The following is a 27,060-nucleotide window of genomic DNA, read 5'->3' as shown; positions in this document are numbered from 1 at the left end:
ATAGTGCAGACGTGCAACTATAATAATATATTGCACTAGGTATAAACTATTATTATATTCAACTGGAATTATAATATACTCGGCGCTAGAAATACTATACAGTAGAATGTTCAACGCATTGACGAAATCAGAATAATATATCTGTTTATAATATCATACTTTTTAACACGCTTTATAAGACGGGTTGAATAAACATTTTCAAAAATGGAACGAACCGTGCGACAATAGCTAATACCAGACGACGCGATATGAATCCGTGTATCCCGTGGAACCCTGAGGCTCCGCAAGTATTCGCAAAAAATATGCGAAAATAAGATAATTACAAGATAAAAAGAACTTTTTCTATACCACGTTTTTTAATTTTCTGTTGAATCATATAAACTTGACCATTCTATGTATTAATAAATACTTTTTTGTACTTGATAGAAATACTAAATAAATATAGAATACTGAAATGTTATTTTGACATTTCATATTGATTTCCATAGTAACGCATGTATATATTAATAATTTAGTTGCTAGGACTGGAAACACAAGAAAAAATGTGTACTGGACAAACAAGAATACGAGCTAATAAAAACGTGGTAAAAATAAATACACCTCACAGATCACATTAATAAAATAGAAATGTTATTTTTTTTAAATTTTATGGTGTTAACTGTCAATTAATGGTGAAAATGTATTGTTATAATAATGAACTAAAACACTCAGCTCCCATAGACCAAGATTATAAGGCGAGACTTTATATTGTTTATGGCATAAAACGCAAGAAATACAAAGCCCGTTTGAATTTTCTCAAATATTACCAATATTGAATGCGTGTTTCATTTACCCGTCAAACGTTATGCATATTATACAGACGTAATTATTGGGGGAAAAAAAAGGTATTCTTTAACATATTTACGCTAGCCATGTGACGTCAATGTCCCGGTATGGCCTTACTTGTGCGCACGGAAGAGAATTGCAACATTGCACCAGGTTTTGATTTTATGGACGTATTTCAGTCAACACAATTTTCAATGTGCGACCGGGTTAAAAATTATTATTGAAAACACAATCATTGCTGTATTTTTGTGATTAATATTCAGTGGAGGACTACATAGGAACAATTTTTGAAAGTGCCACTAAATTATAATATGTAGGTCAAATATTATAACATATATCAGAGGTACATAAAATAAAAAAAAGATTGATAGTCACTGTAATATGGGTAGATGATCTGAGGACCGAACAATATTCACGCTTGGCTTCGCCGAGAGTTGAGTTCGCGCTCATGCCTCCTGGATTAGCGCTGGATTTAAACAAGTTAGCTTACATAAAGGTAGGATTTGCAGGTTTCCTACCCCCCTCACATCTGGGAAGTATTATGCCTAACAGGGATTCGGGGAAACAATTACGATAGCGAGAGCGGGCGCCATGCGAATGTTAATCAAATGAAATGATTTAATCCGACCGACATTTTACTCGCGTCTTTATACGAATCGTTATATTATTATTATGATGTGTGGTTTTCACGCCAGGGTTTTTGACTTAATGCGGGCTTATTTATTTTGTTCTGAGTAAAAATACTTCATAACAGAAATAGTTTAACCTTTACAAACAGAAGTTGTACAAGATTTTTGTTATTCTCATTTGAGTCAGAAGTCTGTAAATTCCAGTGGATTTTCAGGACAATACGATGTTTGGCGTCCTAGTTTCGTCCATTTTTTCTATGCATCCTTAACTATATTGCAGTATTTTTTTCTATAAGTTCTGCTCATTCCTCATAACAACACCAGCCAATATGAGAAAGTGTTATCATAATAATTATATTAATAATAGAAAGTCTAAAAACGTTGTAATTTTTAGGAATATCTTTTCAAAAATGTATCATTAAATACCGCGGGAAATTTTTGGGATATAATAATTGTATGGATCGCTGAGGAACGTACCTGCGATGCATCTGAGTATTCTCATTTCTAGATATTTCAACATGTATTTGATTATGTTTTCTATATCATAATTGCTTCAAAAAATATTATGTAGACATCTCAAGATGGCTGCCGTTTTATTTATTTGCTATTTAATTTTACAATAAAGATCTTGGTTGTTTAGTACAAGCATTGCCTACAAATAAAATTGTAAGTATTGTTAAAACTGGGAGTGGGGCATGAGTACGCCTGCGGTACTGTTCGGTTAAAGCGGATACAGCGGAAAACGCATTTTGAAAATAGCCGATAAACTGAATTATTTGTTAGGTTAACCTAACTAAACCTAACCTTACCTAACCTAACCTAACCCAACCTAACCTAACCTAAACTAACCCAAACTAACAAATAATCCAGTTTATCGGCTATTTTCAAAATGCGTTTTCCGCTGTATCCGCTTTAACCGAACAGTACCAATAATATTTATTCATAATAAAATAGGCTTTCATCAGTTTCACAATACACATTATATATAGTAAGAACCTATATATTATGAATTATGGATCAACTAACATGTTGAGGAACGTGCTGAAACATTTAATGGTAAAAATTACTAATATCCTATGAAATTATTCATCGTCACAATCCATATAATACTATGCAAATTTTAATTCATCAAAATATATTCATATTATAAAATTTTCAGCCGTATATTATTCTATCAAACATATTATTAAGTGCCGCTGTATATTTAAAAGCTATAATTAATAATGGATTGTAGATATTTAATATATTTTTCTCTTCTTAGTCGATGGAGCGGACCTTACAATTTAACCAAATATAATCTCACACAACGTTAACTGGCATCATCGTTATAACATCATCTGGGAGTGTATAATGTTCATACAAAAAAATAAGAGTTATGTACCTACTCAAGTCTGTACAATTTTCAGTAAAACTGACCCTGAACTTACCTATCTAGGCTAGATTATAATAGTAATAAGAGAAGTCAAACTAAGAATCCTACACATTTTAATATACGGCCTTCACAACCAGAGCATTGAAACAATCTTCTCAGGATGCTTCCAGCACAATATTAAATGACGAATCTCGATCATTAACTCTACGGTATATGCCAAGAAAGCATAATGCCCGCTACTTAGGTGGTACGTCTGTATACCACGCGGTACCCTGTCACTTGTTAGCTGTGGTTGGTTTTGATAGTTTGGTTGAGCGACCTTCAAGGATGCCAGAATTCGATTGTGAATACGAACAGTGGGAATGTAACATTCTTTGCACTAATTTGTCTATTCAGGCCCAAGAAAACTGGTCTGGGTATACGACATGATCGTGAAACCAATAGTTCTTAACACATAAATTTATCCGAAGAACAGTATTAATTTTTAATATATTATGTTGCATGGAACTACAAAAATATTTTTTAACAATACCACATTTTTTTTTTTTAGGCAGCCCGCCGATGGTGAACTACACGTTGCAGCAACTTTCTCCCCTCTGTACACCGCGCGACACACATCCACCGTATTGCTCCTACAATCGCGACGGCGGAAAGGTGGAAAGTCGTTGCGACGTGTGGTTCGCAATGGGCGGACAGATTTAATGATAAAAATTTTGTCAACGATACGATATACTACGTTATAAGAATTATTTCATCAATTTTATTGAATACAAATTATCGGACTAAAAATTAGGACCCCTATTCGGCTAGGCCTCGATCTTTTACATACTCTTCTACGCCACTGATTGTCACTTATCATATCATATAATATCTTGAATACAATACGTCATATGTTTTCTGTTGAATTGCGAATATTAAAATAACCGAGATTTTCATGGGGTTATTATCCCTATTCTAATATAAACCACAATAGAGTAAAGTAATAAGGCCATAATATAATAAAGTATTTCATAAGTATATAATAAATTATGACATCGAAAGTTTTCCGTAGTCCAACAATTGCAGGGGGTGCTACAATAACCTAAGTTTGAAAAGATTTCCAAAGCTGCATGCAAGGCTTAATGAGGCATTCATAAAAATAAGCCGTTAAATCAAGGCAGTAAATTTTTCAAATTAAATGCATTTCTTGAATGCAGACATTAACAAGCAATTATCTAGTATTCATCTAATACCACATTCAGCATTACTAGACCCTCTTAAATTCAATGTAAGTAGATAGTTTTCATGTGGGCTTTAATTAAGTAAATGTTGTTGAAAAATTGTGAAATCCGACATTCTATTTTAATACATAATTAACTAAAGCTGCATATTATATGCAAAACAAAATAATATTTAGATATTTATTTATTCTGATCATCAGTGGCATAACAGCCCACTATGGATTCAAAGTCTGTACTTTCCGACAACAAGTTCTCGTCGATAACAGAGAGTCACTGTAGTCGCATTTAGAAGACTTCTTAGTGACGTAGCTGTCATGGTGGCAACGCGTGTTTTTAATAATACGCTCGCTTTTTAGATTCGACTCCTTTTATTTTTCGCAATAAACAAAAAGTTTACTAATAAAAATTCTAACTATCAATTTTGAGCGTTTTAGACATATTTTTACTATAAAAAGCATCAAATTACATAAATTGGTATATCCGTACACCACGGAAGCATAATATGAAATTATACATTAATTGGGGGCGTTCCTCATTTGAATGATAATAAAATGAATTTACCGACTCGTTTTTTTTCTGGGTATGCTATCAATGCAATCCATGTCTACCCGAAGAGTGATTGCTCTTTTAAAGCATTTCTTTTGACTTCTTCGTGGGTTCATTTGCAATCCGTATATACTGGCAAATATTAATTTTCATGTTCCCACCAATATCACTCGTAACTCTACGGTCTTCATGATACCTCGTCGCAGAACAGATGTTATGTTTCATGATGCTGTGTATCGTGCGATTTACTTATTTGATGGCACCATAAAGGTTGATTTATTTTTTATTAACTATATGTTTGTTGACGCGCTAAATAGGTTAAATTTATAATTGTATATAATATCATGTTTCTTTAATATTTACATAAATACATGCTGTCTTTTCTACTTTCTTATTATATTAGTTGTTATTTGTAATTAAGACATTTTTATAATTTTGTATTTATTATGTATTATGTTGCATTGGCCAATCGCTATAATGCCGTAATACTCTTTCACTAAATAAATAAAATGGAAGTGCGATTAACTGCGCAGGAGGGGCTTGTTAGTTCACAGTTTTACCACGTGGACGAGAAGTTCTTCTTCAACAGTAGACAGGTACCAATCGTTCTACAATTTTTGTTGATAACGTCCGATTACCGAAGTTTTGACCCGACAGCCAATCTACGACCGTCCAGCCTGACATCTATGATGCACCTTAGCGGCTGGGTAAGTACTGTCCATTCTTGCTAGTTGGCTTGCCCATCATTTCTCACAAAGTATTTTTTATAATTTCTGATAATTTAGTCTCAAAGTTGCTAACTTCAGTTTGAACTCCTCGAAATCTCAAATTTTCAGATTATTTCTCGAGAAATTTTGAGACAAGATATCTCGATCACAACCTCTACTTTGATGCCCAAGGACAAAGTGTTTAAATCTAACTCGACACAATCTTTCCGTTTCCGCATATATTTAGAAAATCATTTATAGGTATCGATTTAGTTACATTGAGAGGTGCCGCCCATAATGTAGGAGTAACTTAATAGATATTCTTTATTCTCGATTTAAAACAATAACAAAATAAACTATTTCTTTTATTCAACGAATAATTATTCACAAGATTTGAAATTGTAACATTATATATATTGAACATACATAATTTGAAAACATATCATGCATATACCCATTAGAAAAATATAATATATTAATAGATGCCCGACTTGATAAGCATTTTATGTAAAACTACTGGTTAAAATTCGTCGTAATTAAATAATTTATGTTATATGCTCGTAATTTAATTGGAAAATCACACTGGCGCAAATCAAGCGGTCATATGTTCAAGTCCCGTCAGGTGTCGTATTTTTCTAAATAAGATTTTTTTCTAGTGGGTGTATATTGCATGAAATGTTTTCAAATTATGTATGTTTAAAACAATAACATTTATAATAATACTATTTTACGGTATTAATATAATATATTAAGTTCCGTGAAATAACGGGGTATCATAATGACATATACACCTTTCCTAGAGTGTCTGTTAGACTACGCTCCCAAACTTTCAAATACAATTGTTTATTCGGCTGTTTTATGACACTTCAGCCCTTAAAGTGAGTGATGATAGAAATACTAATATGGTTAAATTCTCTTGAAGAAACTTTAGAATATTTAAAATTGAATATATACTACCTAAGATCTTTTGCCAAACACATGCATGCCTAGTTTACACATATTGTCGGTAGCATAAACACTAATTGCAGATTATTTCAAAGCATGGCTGCTAGATACATCCCCTTTTAGAATAAGTTCAGTAGGTACTTAGTTGTTCGTAGTTGAGACTTCCTACCAACATGCCAGCACGATATTCCGTTACTGTACTTTCAAAGAACTTATTTGCCAGTGAGCACTTGTTTTGAAGTTGGCGTGAAAGAACGTGGACTGCAAGGGATCAGGTAGTTTAACAAAACTAGCGAATGGACAACTTTTGTTCACTTTATTACAACTATGGTAAACTTATTTCCTGTCTTAGAAAAAGTGGTTTATTCCGATGAAGTGAACACCTTTCGAATAAATTTCATGCAGTTGAATAAATGTTGAACCAATTTGAAACACCTTGTTGAAAAGTTTCAGTACCTACTGTTATTTGAAACTTGAAACTTACTTTATACATTCTGTAATACCACCAACTATTGTTAAAGCACAGTGAAATTTGTCTTTTAGGTCTGGATTTTTTATTATTTATTATCACGTGATTGAGAGAATTTTGTAAGGCTGGTAGTCGCCAGAAAATTTGGATGACGAAGAGAACGTCGAAGGAGCCGACTCGCTCGAAATACCATATGAAGGATGCTACGGGGCTCTCTTTACCAATGGCCACAGGCTCAGAAATAATGAGAACTGAAATACCTAACGGGTGTGGAGAAGCAGGGAACTGCTCTTGAGTGTGGAAGAATACGGCTTAAACTTAAACACGTGTCAACAATACGTCATACGTCAAATACCGACAACTGGTCTCGGTTTATTCACTGACGCCCATTCAATATTGATGTATTTGACGGTTGCATCACAATTTATTGCACGTCTATAATGTGTGTTCAATTTTCGTAGTACACTCACAAATTTAAAACCCTGCGTCAAAATGTAGTGTATTGGAATATAGCTTGTCGGAATTCTTTTTATTAATCTTTTCTGTGAATGGACATCAAATGTGCGAAGTATATGAGTGATTGGTGGGGGATTGTCGAGGGCAACGGAGATCTTCCACACGACGAAGGTAGTAGTTGTTAATGCCAAATAAACTAGTGCCATGTCGCAGTTTTTAAATATTCTAATCTCCTCTCCTCTAGCTCCATACTTTTTATAAAGCATATTATGTTTTAATATTTTGACGGATACGTAGTGATACCGAGAAGAAAAGGGTGGAGAACTCACATGTATGCTGGCAGCGTTCTTCACGAGTATCACCTTGATTGAGGGTTGTGTGGACATCAGGACATATAATTCAAGATAAAACACGTCTTTGATTTGACAATTTCCCTGCGCAGGGACATTTAATTACATTAAGTTCCAGACAGGTTAGGAATACATCATTAATTGCACTTAAAGGAGTCTTAGATTTAGCTGTCGCACATTCACTTTGTATTATTTGTTCACACAATGGCGCGATCGGCGCCGGGGCACTTTATCGGGGACGCGGTGCGCGTTCTGGGATAATTATGGGAATCAATATTAATACGTTATCGGCAAAAGGGGCGCACTGATATCAATTTAGGGTAACATGTCGTCCGGCTTGTCCTGGCGACCACGCCGCTTCCCGCAGGAGCGACGCGTCCGTCGAGGAACGATTTTGCCACGTCCGGTTTATTTAGGGGTTAATTGCGAACTAAAAACTTTTTTTTCAAAAAGCCTGTTGGTAGGTAAGGAGACGCGGGGGTGGACCGCCACGGCTGTGGGGTGAAGGGAAGCTGCTTGGCCGAACAACGGGACTTTACGTCCGTCCGCCGTATTTAAGGTTGGATGCAGGTACCTGCAGTCTACACTTGAAAGGGACTTCGTGTAAAAAATGTGTTCGTAACAAAAATGTTTGAAACGTTTCGTTTGTACTGCAGGGCTGTGCAACCTTTTAGTTGGGGAGGTGTTTTGATATTAAAGTTAAATCGTTGATTTGGAATTTGGAACTGTCGGGCATCAGGGCCTTTTTTATGTCTGGTGACAAACCTCCATACTGCAATTTGTTTCGAATTTCATATCAGCGATCACGTAAAGTAAATGGGGCGTGTATTGATAAAACAAAGAAAATTTCACTAATAAATCGCGGGGGTTTCGAATGGTTCGCGTTGGTAACACATTGATAGGGTTTTCATGGGGCACGTTTTTTCGACCCGCGAGCGGGATGCTCAACGGGTTATGAGTCTCGTGCCGTCGGAGACGCCATTTCGTCTTGCGAGATTTTTCTCGGCAAGTGCCAACGATTCTGGAGGGGTAGCCGGTTTCGGTAGGGTGTCGTCACATGATCGGCTTCTTCGGACTGCTGCAGTGGTCGGGGCTGGGTCGCCTTTTCAGGGGTAGGCGGGGGGTTGCGGAGATCAGGTGTCGTTCGGCGGGAGGTGCAATTTGGACGTGTGCTGGGGTGCGGCGACTCCGTCGCAAGATTGACGCGGGGATGCGAAGACAGGGCTGAGTTCTCGTGCTAGGGGTCGTCGGGCAGAGGGGGGCGACCTTGACAGGCAGGTCATACCCTGGACTTTTCCAGGACCTCCGGTGTCGGTGGTCCCCGGCAGCTGCCAGTAGACGGGGGGGGTGGCTGCAGCATCGTAGGAACGGTCGTTCTGTGAGAACCCACGTTCGTGGCATTTTCGGGTTTCATTGCACTGATTTCTTATCATGGACATTAACGTCGTTTTAATTTTTGGCGGCTCGCAATATTTTTTTCTTAAAACACTGTGTATTAGGTTGAACGCCCCTGGTTTTGATTTTTATCTTGTTTGGTTTACGCGCGAATTTGTTGTTACTGGGTTTGTCTCGTAATTTTCACTTTGTTTTAACGGTAGCATGGGCGAAATATATTTTTGTTTAGGGTTTTTTTTTTTTTTATAGGGCGCCAGAGAATTTATTTTTATTTATAAAATTCACAAAACTGTGGGTTTGATGTCACACACTTGAGTATCTCAGGGTCGTGGTTCCCGAAGTCGCATTGACTTCGTTCGCCCCACGTTGGGCGCCAGTATGATACCGAGAAGAAAAGGGTGGAGAACTCACATGTATGCTGGCAGCGTTCTTCACGAGTATCACCTTGATTGAGGGTTGTGTGGACATCAGGACATATAATTCAAGATAAAACACGTCTTTGATTTGACAATTTCCCTGCGCAGGGACGTTTAATTACATTAAGTTCCAGACAGGTTAGGAATACATCATTAATTGCACTTAAAGGAGTCTTAGATTTAGCTGTCGCACATTCACTTTGTATTATTTGTTCACACAATGGCGCGATCGGCGCCGGGGCACTTTATCGGGGACGCGGTGCGCGTTCTGGGATAATTATGGGAATCAATATTAATACGTTATCGGCAAAAGGGGCGCACTGATATCAATTTAGGGTAACATGTCGTCCGGCTTGTCCTGGCGACCACGCCGCTTCCCGCAGGAGCGACGCGTCCGTCGAGGAACGATTTTGTCGCGTCCGGTTTATTTAGGGGTTGATTGCGAACTAAAAACTTTTTTTTCAAAAAGCCTGTTGGTAGGTAAGGAGACGCGGGGGTGGACCGCCACGGCTGTGGGGTGAAGGGAAGCTGCTTGGCCGAACAACGGGACTTTACGTCCGTCCGCCGTATTTAAGGTTGGATGCAGGTACCTGCAGTCTACACTTGAAAGGGACTTCGTGTAAAAAATGTGTTCGTAACAAAAATGTTTGAAACGTTTCGTTTGTACTGCAGGGCTGTGCAACCTTTTAGTTGGGGAGGTGTTTTGATATTAAAGTTAAATCGTTGATTTGGAATTTGGAACTGTCGGGCATCAGGGCCTTTTTTATGTCTGGTGACAGTAGGTACCGAATATATTGTAACAACGATTGTATCGTCAGACAAAAAATAACGTCAAATAACCAAAGCATTCCGTAGCTAAAAATCAATATATTTTTTACATAGTCACTTAGGAATTGAACTGACCATTGCGTGTATTGTATATTGAAGAAAACTTTCTGGAGAAGTTCTAAAGCGCCGACTTGATGTGTTCTGATCCCACTAATCCACTGTTAATTAATTAGTCATGCATTGATAGTAGAGAGCACAGAACAGATTAATAAATATAATTCAGGTAGGCTATACCGGTATATTATAGTATACCCCAATACACTAGATTTTGAAGCAGGGTTTTGAATGTATGAGTGTCATACGAAAATCAAACACACGTTATAGATGTGCAATAGTGTGTTGCAACCTTCAAATACACCAATATTGTATGAGCATCAGTGCATAAACCGAGAGCAGTTGTCAGAACGAAGGATAATCTTAGAATAACGTATTCTTGACACGTGTTTAAGTTTATCCCATATTCTTCCACGCTTAGGATCAGTTGCCTGTTATTACACACCGGTTGGGTATTTCAGTTCACATTAATTATGTGTTATCTGGTAGACAGTGTCTTCATGCTATACTCGGCAGAGGGTAATAAGACAATTTGTCGTCGCCATCTTGATAAAAGCTATCATGGCGCCGGGAAAATTGGACGAATGTCATTATTGTGCCGGTAAATTTTTATGATATAGATATATGAAGAAATACATAAATATATATTGCTTGAACAGTATTGTCCTCAATTTTTTAAATAAATATTGAATCTTAAGATAAATTGAAAAAAAATATTACCATTTAAGATTACTTCGTCGACTCAATACTACAACCACATAACTTGATTTTCACTATTTTTGAGATAGCTATTGAATATGATTCTACGTTTCCTTCTATACAAAATGATAAAACTAAGTACCTAAGTCAGAAACTAATGGGAATTGTATTAATGTTGTGTTTGAAAATATAACTTTATATTTACAACCATAAATGCATTAAATAAATAAAATAATATCTTTATCTACAATATGTTTTCACACAATTGAACATTATTTAATTATTCCCAGTTAGACAAGCACAATTTTCCATTTTTATTTTAAACAATAATTATAGCCTAGATTTATGTTAATCAAGTAAAGATTATTTTCCCAAAAATTACCAAATCAGAGTTATCTAGTTTTAGTATTGAGGTGCAGAATTGTTATAAAACAACATAAACTAATGATTTAATTGCATAGTATCTTAAAACTTCGACAAGGAAAATGTTATTTATAAGGACGTACCGGAAGAAAAGGACCGATAAACACATTTCAATTTACTAATTAATAATTAAAGTACTATTTAATATTATTATATTTCACTGCATGTAATAAAGAATATAAATTGAAACATATTTAACAAAGTAGATATTATGTAACAGAATATGAACAACGTCTTCAGGATAAATTGCCTAATCGATGACGTCCAATTACTTTATATGGAGGTTCAACTGATGAGAATTAAAGCCGTCAATTCACTAAAGTCCAGTGCTAGTTAGGAGAGTGGCAATCCTGAATTGGTCAAAAGCCGATACAAAACTGACCTGTTTCGCTGGAAACCGATTGCCGTTACGGGGTTTGCGGATTGGTTCAGCCTAATGGTATAATATAAAGAATGGAAACAGTAATTTGGACCCCCACCACCCCCTCGGGGCTCGTCTAACTTAATTGAACGTGCTGGACAGAGGTGTATCTTTGCTTTCTATCGCCAGTATGTGATCTATTAAATTATCTGTATCGAATTGTTACCAGTGGTGTCATTCGGCCGGTTGCCGCGAGCTCGTTGTTAAAATACATGACCATGTGCGAACCTGTTAACAATTAATTAATTGGTCTGCATAAAACAAACGTTTTATTTACAAAATAGTATTATACCCCGTTTAGAGACAAGAAAATGTATGGGGAAACATGCATTATCCTGCAGTTGGCAAGATTGCGTGCATGAATCAAACAAGCTTGGAAGGTTTCGAATTCAACCCGCAAGTAAGATTATTTTCGATCTGCGCCTGGGCAGTAGAGCGATAGGGGCGAACATGCCGGTAAAAAAATGAACTACACATTTTGAGCTTGACCGATTTTCAATATGACCTGTCAGATAGTACTATAAAATGACAAGTCGCGCCTCGCTTACTCTTGAAAAATGAGATTGGAGAGACAGTCAGCACTTTTACGTGTAAACAGTTATTACCATGATAGTTTAAAATAAGCACTATTGCCGACAGTAATTCCATGCACAGGTACAGGCGCTACTATTAAAAACGAATTGCAATACAAATATCAGTAAATTACAAACGAATTTGCATGCGGGGCGCTATTTCCTTTTATACCAATTTACATGACCAATAATTTAATGACGTGTAAATGAAATCTGATATTTATGAAGTATGTACTTGTGTTTCTAATTATGCCTTTTGATTGCAGAAAATAACATCAACCATACATTCTTTATTATCGAGCAGCGTGTCTCCATTAATTTTATATTTTGCGCAACATAACGTGTATCGCTAAATAATAATAAAAATAGGCCTTGGGCGATTTTTTTCTCATTGCAAATTTAGATTTCAAACTAAAATTTGGATTCTTTGAAAAAATTCAAGAAAAGGTTTTGGAGGAGTCTTATTTTTTTCCAAAATTACAACTTACGATATAGTAAAAAAATAACTGTATTATTGAATAATTCGAACTTGATTAAAAATACATAAACTTTAATTGGATTAAGTTTTGCACTATTTTATTTGAGTCATTTTTTGCAACCAGGGATTCGCCTTTCGGCATCATCAGGCACCAATTGTGCACTCACCAAAAGCAATTGTACCAATGCACACATCAGTTTGCATTTGCCATTGGTAAGTTCGCATAGTTAGATGTCGAAAGGCAAAACCCGGGTCTAAATAAATGACTCAAATAGAATTGTGATAAACATAAATCAATTACAATTTTAACAAGTATCCTCAGTCGATAGTATCATAATTTATTTAAGTTGATATTCCCCTTCGCCATTTCAGATGTGATGTTTACTTCAAAAGAAAGAGAAAAGATCGTCGTCGTACATATAATAACAATTGATGTTCAACATTTCCATTTATAAAAAGATAATAATTGTCATTGAGTAATATTATTATCGAACCAGTTGTTAAAAAGTAGATTGACACCACTCACCGATTACTTACGATTCCCATCACTTTAAAGTGTAAAGACTCGATACTCTCTGCAAAATTACCAAGGGTAGAAATAAGGTTCAAAATGGGGGTAAAGGATATGTATGACCTTGTACGTTTCCTATATTATAATAATATACTCGTATTATACTAGCTTTATTGATTTAGAAAATTCGGTAGTCAATACATAAAATATAGTTAAGTGCTATTGTTTTACGCTCAGTATCAAAATGGTACGTGTCATTCATATAGACGAGAGATTTTGAGAAACAGTATCTCAGAATCAAACAGATAAAATATAAACCGGCATAATTTTTTTTTATTTATTATAGAATATTATTTACAATAAATTAAATATTTTATTTTAGTAGGTACCTACTGTTTATTTTAGTGTGATTATAACAATATATTTTTATTGCATTAGTTTATATCAATTTCGTAAAATATTGTATTTCTTTACCATATTTTAAATATACGGTAGTGTTACATTGTGTGCTTATATAGATACCATTTCATATATGCAGTCCATCATGGATCCTTTAGCAGTATCACCCGGCGCTGCCCAGGAGTGGAACGGCTTAATATTTGAAAATAAAAAATTTTAATTTAATACGTAGAGTGCAAAGGATTGAATTTAAAAAAGTAAAAAAATATAATATTGGAGATTTTATTTTTAACATAATATATTATAATATGTTTGTACATGTATTGCATTTACATATCTTAAAAAGTAGTACATATTCAATTTATTATTTTAAGGCTTTTCTATGTAAATAAATATCTATCCATAATATAAGTATCCAATCCATCATTCCAGGGATTTTCAATATACAATATTTGTGGTTTTTCCATTTGGTGCCAAAATATATAGATTTTTGCAACTCCCCACTCTTGATGCCGCTACATACAATTGTCCGTGAGTGAAGCATTCCGATCTAATGTGGCAGCACTGCGTCGCCCGCGCCGCGCCAGCTCGGTTGGCTCCCTGCCGATTAGCGATTCTAATAACAAAATTATTTGCATGTAACTATGCCATTTGACCTCCGATCGAGCTGAAATAAACTCCAATATTTTTAAATGTACACATTCTAGTGAAATTTTTAATTAAAATGGGGATTTCAGCATTAAAATCTGCGTTTCAAGGCCCTGTACGCGGCGGCATTTTCCGCAAAAACCGTCAAACTGTCCGCGTGGTGCAACGGGGACAACAATCTGAAATTTGTAACCTCAACCACGCACTCCGGCTCATCGGCCTCCGTCTACTGTCCAAATTTTGTTGAAATCCGACTGCGCGTGTGGATTTGTATAAAGAAAAACCGACGCGACGGTACATAGCCACATCCAAATATATTCTTCAAATTATTGTATAGATAAATATCCATGGCTGATTGCATTCTGAGCTCTTTCTCACTCTATTTGGTCACGCTAAGCCTCTTTGCGTCACTCTTGATGTCCACTATCTCCTCCAGGAGAGGCCCAGTAGAACAATAAATCTGACACTCTCCCAAAACAAACGCAAAAATACTATAATTGTTACATCTTTGTATAATAACAATATGTCAACACTACTTCAAGTGAAAATTTATAAAATATTTTACATACAGGTGAAGATAGTTGACGCGGTGCGTAACATGCTTTCTACATAAAGCATGGACAAAACTACTCAGTATCAAAACCATAAACAAAAAGTTGAAGTGAAGTGGAAGATGGAGTGACCAAATGTAAACATAGCTATAATAAACCACTTCATCTAATGTCAATAGAGTGTCAAATGGTAAATATATTATTATTAGTGATCTTTCGATAAAAAAGTAATACGTATTTTTAAGTGGTATTTTTTAATTTAAAAATTACAGCCCTTAATATATATTAGCCCAGAGGCTTTACAAGGATAAATGCGAAAGATAGTATCAAAAAAGTAAATAACACTTATTTAATTTTCTACTTTCTAACAATACAAAATTATTCAATAGAATGATGCGAATTAGAATACATTTTGCTTATCAAACCGAAGTAATCTTAATGGGTATTGCCGGGTAAGTTTGTAGCTCAAAGGAATTTTGGTGAATTTTAAAATTCTAAGTGATATCAACTGAGGCACTGACGGAATCTCTCGGCTGTGCAAATAGCTTTTATTTAAAGATATTCTGAAATTGTATTCGTTTGGTTATCTTCCTTTGCTCACTTCTGAAGTTTTTATTGTTTAAAACACAAACGCTTTTTTGTAATAGTCGACACTTATTTGTTATAAACATTTTTAAATGAAGTATCATATATAAGTATATATATATATTTATATATATAGAAAATCCTTTTTATTATTATGTTTATTAGCAAAATGCTGTCTAAAGCTACATATCACACAGAATTATGAATGTGAGAGTTTAATAAAATGGATCATGGTCTGTCATATTTTACTAATAGAATATAGTATTGGCTTAGTCTAAAGGCTATGTCCAGTTTTTGTCGAAATTGAGTGAACATACACAAAACGTTTGTCTGCATCGTATTTTTATGCTGAAAAAATATTGTACGTCCAAATAGGATATTTTAGAATATAATATAATATGTCCATTTCTCATGCATTTCCAATCTTAAAATTCAATTTTCTCATAACATACCAAACTGGGCAAACAATATTTTTGCACTGAAACATTGAATAGCATTTTTAAGTGTTGGTGTAAATCATTTAATACATGTTATTTTATAGTATTACTAAAAAGTAATAAAAAACATATATTTATATACCTATTATAATATATATCACGCGAAAAGACTGGTTTGAAAATTTTGTCATAATATATAAACATCGTCATATTCATAATACTTAACTTTCTATAATATATTATTCATCGTATCATTATATTAAAAAATGAACACAACCATAGAAACCATTAAATTTACAAAAAAAACTTTTCATGAAAAATTACAGACATACTTGTCAAAAAATCATTTTGTGTCGCTTACGACCTTTTGATCCGTAATGTTTTCAAACTATTCAATCATATATTTGAAAAATATTACCCACCAGTTATATAATTTTTGCTGGTGGGCTGATGGTAGAGAAATATAAATGCCTATATCTTATATTTAATTTTAATACGTTAATTACGTATCTATAATATAGGCTTATGTAACTAATTGAATCTTGGGGGCGATTAACATAATTGTTATTTTACTAATAATATTTTTCTAAAATATTTTAATTTAAATTATTGGTGATAATTATTATAAAATATAATAAAGTCACAACACTGCTAAAAGTTCCATAGACCAATCATTATAAACCTTTTTTTGTTACATTGTCAATGTTTCATATTTCGAATTGTACTTGACAGTCGGATAGCAAAATATGTCAGATATCAAAACAAAATATATTCAGTTGAGATAACATTTTTTATTACATGTTAATGCATTGATACTCGTGTTAAATTTTTGATCAGTATTGTTTTATAAACCTAGTTTGTATATTATATAACCATTCTAGCAGATCTTTTCGGTGGATTATATTATTACAAAATGAAACTACCACGTATTATTAAATTATCAGTAGAATCCGTGGCATATTATGTAGGTAAGTTTTCATAGCTCTCTCATATTATTATTAGTATCAGAAATGCCCGTAGAGGTCTCTACTAGTAATATTTGTACAATAAATTGTTTGTCATTTAAATTTAGAAATGAGAATTGAAACAAAAGAATATTGTTTTCAATTTCCAGTGCAATTTAAACGTCAAATGTAAAGAATGAAATTTTAACTAGTCAAAGCGTTTATTTGAAAACGTGATTGAGAATAAACACGACATATCGCCACTTGACAGAGTTCGGTAAGTATACTTTTGTTAATGTTAACGGTTTGTGGTTAATTGACACGAATTAGTTTGTCGATAATTTCATTATAACGTTTGATAACTCAAAATAACGAAGGCTTGCCCCATTAAAAAGTATGATACGCTTTTCAATATAATTGTAATGTTCTACGATAGGTGGCATCAAACATAAATACATATAAATACGTTTAATTGTGTTTCGAAAACTTCACACAGTAATAAATTAAAATTTATTTAATATACATGACAGTGATGTCAAATTCGGATTAATTTAATACGCTGTGACGTTTCGCTGTGACCTGTCAAATAAATTTCTATTCAAAATGTAACCTGCCAATGTCACATTTTGATTGCAAAATTATTCGTGCTGTTTTGGATTTATGATTTTCACAATAAAATTACTTTCAAACAGGGCAAACAATAAACCGCCTTTGTTCGAGTAATATATAAAAAAATATTTATTTCGTAATAGTGTATTGTTTGTTTTTTTAACTTCATTCGTTTCTGGACTTTTTTTGTAAATAAAACATACATTAAATAAACGGCGTTTTATAATAATTTATTTTATCTCGTAAATCAGTGTTGTCAGTAGACTTTATTTATTGTTATATGAATTATCTATGAAAGGATTATCTTATTTTCATTCAAGACGTCGTTTGAATTACATATATAATTTTATGTGGTCAAAATGAGAATACATACATGGATATATAATTTAGTAGCATTTGTGTAAAAAAAAATTGTGGACATTACGTCCCTAAAAGCCACGCATTAAATGTGTAATTAAAAATACGTATCTACTTCTGGTAGAATAAAGACATATCTATGTATATACTTAGACCTACATTTATTTTGCATTTCACGGAAACGTTATCTAAAAGCTCTTCCTACCTTAAATATTCAGTGATAAGTGTTTATTTCACTATACAATCTCGCAGTAGGTATATGTATCATGAATCTTTATTTAATTTTCGAATGTGAGAATCCTGTATTTACAATGTGACGTTATAAGTAAACACGCGAATTCATGACTACGCCATTTAAAATATGTAAATTTGTGTGAAACATTTCGTTAAAAGGATTACGCATGGCCTTCGAAAGTTTCCAATCTTACATCAAACAAAATAATGTTGTGCAATGTGCACCATTTTCTTCGTGTAGGTACTTCTGGATCTTTCAATACTTTATTAGTATTTTATTAACACAAAATCACATAATATCTATTCTTCAACCAACATTTTATTGTATATGAATAAATAAAAGCATATTAAAATGAGAGTATCGAAATTATTCAGAATATCTGAAATGGTATTGAAGAATAAACACTTCTGAGAAAATTCTTATTCGAGAAGATTCTCCAGAAAACACTTCTGAGAAAATAATATCATAACCAATTAACCAAAAAAAACTTTTTGAAAAAAGTAAGACACCCCGGAGGAATCGAACCTGCATCTCTCGGGTATCGCGCCCGCGCACATAGTCCACTATGCTAAAGGAGTCATACTTAATTACGACAAATTTTAGCTATTGGCATTTTAATACTCACTGAAGCGCTTCCCAAATTGAGCTACTATTTGGCGATCGGCTTTTGTATTTTAAATCAAAGTAGGTATTACTTTAATTACTAACCAACGTCTTTGTTTTCAACGTTTTTTGTTTATAACTTACATGAACTTGCTATAATTTTTAATTAACTATTTTTCAATTTTTTCAAAATCGTCAGAGTTACGAAATCATAAATATTTTCTCTTTCTTCTAGAATCAGTGGTCGGCAACCTTTTGAGACTGGGTAAAAAAATCAATTTTGAAAAATTTATTTGGATAGTCGGTAGAGGTTTGAAATTTTTTTTAATATCTATTAAAAAACAATTTTGTTTAAAAAAATATATGCATGTATAGGTATATATATAATATAATACGTATATTTGCATGTGTATGTGTAAATACAAATTTAATTTATAAAAAACATACATACCTACAATATAATATTAGTGGCTTTCTTGGTTTTGATTTTTTTTGCAAGTTTTTCAACATTTGGCAAATACGTAGTTGTCTTAAGTCGAACACGTAAATCAAATTAATCGATTACGCAGAGTATTCTGGACACATTTTTTTGAGAAAATGTTTGCTCACAAGAATATGTAGAACCAAATGCTAATAATAGAGCAATTGCAATTTTTTAAAGCATGAAAAATTTTGTGGTTATGACGCCCGACGTGATGATATTCCATTCACGTGACCGTGTTCAGTGTTTTCAAGATGCTGGCGAAGATCTTTAAATTTATTTGTCCATAGAACTGAATCTTTTAATTCAATTAATTCTAATTCCAGATTATTTATTCCAAGGTATTCAAAATATTTAAGCTCAAGCTTTTATAATAAATCTAGACATTGGACCATACGTCTTTAAATCCTCAAATCTCGCGTCGAATTCCATTTTTATAGCGTTGATATATTTCACAATTATATTCATATGCCTACATATCCAATGCCTTCGTGTGATTTATTGGTGGAAAATATTTAAATATTTTACTTTTGATTTCATTTTCAAATACAGATAATTTAAAACAAAAACCTTTCTAACATTCAAATAATTTTAGAACAGTGTGTTTTTGACTCTGAATTAAGAGGGGGCATGCTCAGCGTAGTTCAAAATGGAGCTTTTGTTCTATTTTCAAAGCATGATCCTGGACATTCCTTAAACATTGTAGATAATCTATTTATATAATTTTGAAGCCTTATTATCTTTTTTATTTATTTAAAACATTTGATGACTGCATAAAGTATTTTTATTACATAAAATAGTATTCTTTTAAACCTCTCGATCTAATGTATTAGAATATAGTCATATTTCAGTACATAAATGTGCAGTGGTGTTAAGATTTTTTACATTTATTAATTTTTAAACGCATTTATAAAACCATTTTTAGAATTATCTTCAAATGTGTTAATCTTGCCCATTTTTTGAATAATAAAATGCCTAATTCTTGTCAAATTTGGGATCACAGAGATTATCAATATATTTTTTTATCGTAAATATTTCACTATAATAATGTCGACATAAATTATACTGATGGTTTTATAAATGCGTTTAAAAATTAATAAATGTAAAAAATCTTAACACCATTCCACATTTATGTACTGAAATATGACTTTATTCTAAAACATTAGAGCGAGAGGTTTAAAAGAATACTATTTTATGTAATAAAAATACTTTATGCTGTCATCGAATGTTTAATATATATATAAAGGATAATAAGGCTTCAAAATTATTTAAATAGATTATCTACAACGTTTAAGGAATGTCCAGGATCATGCTTTGAAAATGCAATAAAAGCTCCATTTTGACCTACGCTGAGCATGTCCCCCCTTAACTTTTTTTAATTACTGGTATTTTCAAAAATAAATAATTTTATAAAAATAATAAATAAAATTTTGTAGTGGGTAATTCAATTAGTCGCGGGTAGTAGGTTGCCTACCACTAGAATCTAGATGGTTAGAAACAAACATGATGTAAGTCTTTTTTATAAAATTCTTAAATAATAACTACCACACGAATATCTCACCAAGTATTTACGCTGTAGGTTACTATTATCTGAGCAATATATCCACCACTGTTGTTAATATTTTGATACAAAGACAAATTTTCTATAGTTCTGTTTTCTATAGAAAGTTGGCGAACATCGAATGTATTGTGCTAGTTATAATACGTTGGTCTGCACCTTAATTAGATCGGCCGTAACAATTTCACCTGGTCGGCCGGCCTCTCGAATATGAAAAATCATTTTGCAAACATTTGGATTGCGTTCATAATAATACGGTTGGTTCCGGAATAATACCGCAACGGTCTGAAAATTCCATTTCTTGCTGAATAATTCTCCATTCAGCCGGAAAATGAAGTATCTTGAATAGAATTCAACCAGATATTTACCTTTTACTCGCCATCCACTGCCCAAACATACATACATTGTAAACACTGCAAAAGTTACTTAACCCTATTAACTCACGGAATATTTTACGTTATTAATTAATTTATTTTTATTTCTTTTGTAGATGTACCAACCTACTTTTAAATATTTTAGTCGAAGCCTTTTTGCAGTACCATTTTATATTATTTTTGGTCCAAAATTCATTTTTACATGTCGTCGTTACCCCTTCTATATGGTTACATGTAACATGTACGTATGCAGTTGGCCATAGGACACTTCTTCGCAAGCCGTTGTCCATGAAACATGTGTTTGCACAGCATTTAATCGAATGGCAGGTTGTTCGTTGAACATTTCATCGTGAAGTATAATATTATACGTTTGTTACAAAATACGGCGCTAGTTTGCAAACAGCAATGTTCCAATTAGATTCAATATTAATTTTATGACATATTTATATTGGTTTTAAATATTTTGACGATGAAACTACATACATATATATATTATTATTATTCTAATTTAGTTACCTACCTATTTTCTTCTGTCTTTCCAACGGTTTTATTACGTATTTTATTTTGACATGAATATTATAGTTTAAACGGAATAACAATATTTACTTCAATATAATAATTTACAGTATACCAATAAGTATGTACTTATAGGCCATCCATGGACTGAAACCGTATGCGGCTTCGAACCGTGTGCCATACTAAGCTTATCTTTTCTGTTCATGGAAATATATTTTCACAGAGTATATTATAAGCATCTGATCGTATCCGTTTATACAATACACTTAGACTTACAAATTTAGTGAAAATATATTTTCATGAACAAAAATCATAAGTTTAGTATGGCACACGGATCTAAACCGCATACGGTTTCAGTCCATGGATGGCCTCTTAACTGTATTCATTTCTCAAAAATACTTCATGTGGCTATCTAATTGGAACATTACTGTGTAAAAACTACTGTCGTAGTTTGTAACATACGTAGACGTACAATAATACTCCAAGGTGAAATGTTCAACGAACAACTCGTCATTTGATTAAATGCTATACAAACACATGTTTCAAGGACAACGGCTCACGAAGAAGTGTCTTACGGTCAATTTTATACCTTAGTACAAATTTTCTGACACGCTTCAATGTATTCTTTACCCGGCTATGTATTGTTTGCGAGTTTTCATGTTGTTTGCCTCTTCTGTATCCAAAAGACAAAGTCCAACCAATAAAATTTACATTGTTGGGAAATTATTTCTATTATCCGTAATTATGACAAATTTTATTTTCAGGATTATCTGCTGATAATTGACGGCGCCGAATGCTTCGTATTTCCAGGACGAACCAGTCAATCATCCAGAGACTGGAGATAAAGGCACGGCTCTCGACAATGTGTCTGAGACGAATTCTGCAGTTTTTTGGACATATTGTCCGGCGCAGACCGGACAACCTGGAGAGACTGGTGGTTTTGGGTGGCCTCCAGGGAAGGCGAAGCAGAGAAAGAGCGTCTGCGCGCTGGAGCGACCAAGTGAAAGAGCTGACTGGGGGCACCATCCATTATGCCCTGAGAGAAGCGGAAGATCGAGAAGGATGGAAAGTCATGGTCGCTCAAAAGATGACGATATTCAAATGTGGTCACGATGCTCAGTCGTGAGTATACGACCAAGAAGAGAGACTAATTTTACAAGGTTCCAACTGCATTGGTTTATTTTAAAAGTTGATGTTACACATACAATACACACAATTAAGAACGCAAATTTACATAACATTTTGTTTTAACTAATATTATTTAAATATTTTACAGTTTTAATTTTAACTTTTCAAATAAAAGTTTTTCTTTGATAACCGTTATTGATCTTTCGCATAGCGAATTTTGAAGCTGGTTAATGAGTTATATTTTCAACCATCGCGTTAAATATGTCATAAGTTAAAATTACATTGAATTATTATATTATACTGAAAAATCTTTTTTTATTGCGTTTTCTTTACCATATTAAAAAGGCCTTTTACAATTTATCGGGGTTGTGGGTCACTTGGCTTCTATAAAATGGAGTCACGATTGGAAAAAGGCTGTGAATGTGTCAATTATAAACCATCGAAACATTTGCGTTAAAATTATTTTAATCAATCGATAATATCTAAAAAGTTTAAAAAAGAACATAAATATTTTTTAAATTCAAAGTTAAAATTCGTTTGAAATGGGTGCACTATTAGAATTTTATTTGTATCATTGAAAACAATGTAGTTAAATAAATTGTCTTGAAAATCTTGTCTACGATTTAAAATAATTTATAGTGTTAATGTATTTTTTATAAAATCTAAAAAATATTTTTTTTCTAATTAAAAATGAAATCATTACTTTTTTCGTTTACATATTAGTAATAAGTATTAGAAAAGATGCTGAAAAAAATCTTTTTGTATAGAGATAGAGATTAAACGTATCAAAGTGGCCATTAATTTTTAATACAAATTCCGAACAGGGCCAGAGTTATATTTTTGTTTGTATTAAAAATTATACTTAAGTCAATCTAAAATTTTCTTCAGCAATTTTTATAGTATGATGCTACTATTGTCTACAAGACGGCTCTATCTAGAAGAATATTCAATATCTTTGAGTAGGTATAACAGAAATATTACGAAAAATGCAAGATTAGTATTAGAGTATACACATATATTTACACTGCTTATTAGGGATTGCTTATTCTTTGTTATCTATGCTTACTTCGAATATTTATAATAAACGCCTCGAAAGAATACCGTAACTTCCTAGTCTTCTCGCGTCTTGCAATATAATTCTAAAATTCCGTAGCACTAAACAATATAGGTAGTAAAATATTAAACTATTGGGTATTGGGTGAGTAAACTTGTTAATAATAATATCATTTTTTCATTAACTGGAATCACTATTTCAAGGAGTATATTGGAATATAATATGACTTGGAATATCTACATTTTTATTGTTTTGCAATATTATTAGGATTCAACAAATTAGATGATATCCTGTTAAATTAATAAATAATACTTATCTTACGTCATCGTTTATTTGAGTGCGTCTGTTGATATTGATTCAATATTTCTATTTTTATTTGGCAATTCAGCAAATATTTGAAAAGAAACATCAAAACGGATATCACGATCTAGAAAGCTATAATACGTTGTGATAACAGTAAAGAATAATGTTTTCATTATGAATAGAGATAAGTAGAATGAGAGTAGAAATTACAGTCATCTGAAAATACATGTCTTTTGATAATTTAATATACTTATATTACTTTATTGGACTAATATCACGTGCAAGCATTGAATTTTATTGAACAAATTTAAACATGAAAAACTTTAGTAACGATTGTCCATATCACGGAAAATGATGTTTAAATCATATGTATACGGGTTTTTATTCAACATTTTTCTTATTATTTAAAAATGCAAGATGCACTTGAAAAAAACGACAGTAATTATAATAATTATATTGACAATAATTCGACTCAACTCAACCGCAGACCACAGGCCAAAAATAAACTTTTGGAGGGTCACAGAAAATTCTAAGAAGGCCACAGCCCGACTATAAAATAACATTAAATTATATGAATATCAATGATTAAAATTCAATAATTAAATTATTATAGAAAAATATAAGTTTATAAAAATATTATATTTAAATATAGTGCAATTATTGATGTCATATGCAATGAAAAAAAAATGTTCGTATTTGTAAACCATACACAATGAAAAGAGAGCTAAATCAGTTAACATGTCAATAATTGATCTTGAAATTATTTTTTAAAAGTATAATAGATCTGCAATGTGATATATACAGCACAAAAAGTTATGTTAGAAATATATATAAAACAGAGATATCTTCTGGATAAGTAGGTAGTGAAAGTGGCGAATAGATTTCATACAGTTCTAGGAGAGGGTAATTTATATTTTATTGAATTTCGCACACTATTTTTGAATTTGGATTCAATCGAGTTATTCACGTGCTTTCAAAAGCTTGTAACCATTTTGGTTTCGTAAATAGAGACGATTTTCGTTAGTCAATAACATTGAAATTAATGAAGGAAGAACCAATTTAGGTAGTAACACAATCTAGGTAATTTATAAAAAAAGTTTTATAATTATTATTTTTAATTATAAGTCTGATTAATGTTAAATTAAACGGTGTCATTTTTAATGTGTAAAATATTTAATTTTTCCAGAAGCAACTCTTAAAGGTGGGGACCAAAGAAAAATATTAGACTCAAAATTAGACGAAAGAGTAGACTATTAAATATTAAAATGTCCACTTCACAAGTATAAATCTAATTCTAACGTTTAAGAAGTTAAAGCCAATAAAGGTATGTTTTTATTCAAATAAAAGATAACGTTATAAAAATGTGAAGTAATAAATCAAAATCAAACATGTATTATTTTTCCAGCTAGATGCAAGCGTAACAAACGAATACCTTTTTTACACCTTATTATTTAGCCGCCAATGCAGAATACAATAAATATATTATACACATTTAATTTTGGGATGATATAATATCACACCGGCATCTTTTGTGAGATTTTCCTCGTAGTAAGGGAATAATTTAATAAATTTCTAACATACCTACCTGTCGCGTATCCTGTCCCCTACCCTCCCACATCCGTCCAACCGTTTTCATTTTTAATGAATATTAACAAAATTAAAGCGGAATTAATGAATCCAATTAAAAAATTGCTCCGGCGACGTATCAAATATTCAGATTGTTCCATTGATATTTTTAGCCTCTAAAATTGCCTCGCGACGATCGATTTCAAATGACGATACATTTTTTAATTGCATCTAAATTCGTACATAAATTTTTTTTTTTTTAATTTGACTACTGCTAATTGACTTAAAAACTCTCTATGATCATTTGCGTCTTCTTTTTCTTGAACTTTATCGTTTTGAGACCCTTCAGTTAGAAGACCCATATGAGAGGACAGCAATTTATATCTTGAAGTGCGAGGTTTTGAAAATTAGCATTTATATCACGCTACTAACGCGACCGGCCCTATAATTGTCGTACTCTACGTGCACAAGCTGTCAAATGTCATTAATTACCTACGTAAAATATTTTCAACTTAATGAGAAAGTAATATACCCATACAATGTAATTTTTAAGAAGCAAACGTGATGTTTTATTATAAACGCGATATTATAATACTTACAACAATAATAATAAAAGTACTTACCACAACATAACGTAGGTACCTATATAATATAATTCCTGTTCGACATCATTTTTTTTAAGTTACCCAAACGTCACAGTGACAATATAAGAAACGTCAGTGACATTGCATTTAGGCAGCATTACTACTGAATATTTTTATTTGGTAGGTGTTAATTCGCAATATGGATAACAGTCTTGTATACAGAATTGTTTCGTAACATTTCGGAGTTATCTCGGATAAAACAAAAATAACGAAAATGTGTTATGGAGGTAACTTGGAATAGAGCTGCAGGTGCCATATAACCTATAGGGTGTAAGCAACGATTTCGTCAATATAGTTACTATTTGATTCTGGTCTAAACAGGAATATACTGCTAGTGTAGTTGAACTATGTTATTAACTTATTAAAACGGTATATGATCTGCAAAAAATATATAGTAATAATAATTACCCTCGTTCAATTTTATATTAGATATATATATATATTATTAACAATTTTATTACCTGATAATTAATATTCCTACGTAAAGTCCTGTTGGACGAGTATACAAAGACAAGCCAATAAATAAAGTGCTTTTAAAACGGAGAAATTAAATTTATAATATTATTCCATCAAAGCTCTCTGAAAACTGAAATTTGGTGAGCTTATTAAAGTTTACAAACTCAGGTTTATAAATATACAACTTGAGGTAGAAATGTTAACGTTTTCTGTTTAGAAACTACGCAAATAACTGTTAGTGTAGTAATATTTATAACACAATAGAGCTTTTTGTTCGCCGGCGTAAGTTAGATATA

Source organism: Rhyacophila brunnea, unplaced genomic scaffold (assembly GCF_057557595.1).
Source record: "Rhyacophila brunnea isolate RB1 unplaced genomic scaffold, BYU_Rbru_1.0 scaffold_11, whole genome shotgun sequence".
Classification (NCBI taxonomy): Eukaryota; Metazoa; Arthropoda; class Insecta; order Trichoptera; family Rhyacophilidae; genus Rhyacophila; species Rhyacophila brunnea.
The sequence above is the reverse complement of the archived record's forward strand: the minus strand, read 5'-3'. Positions refer to the sequence as shown.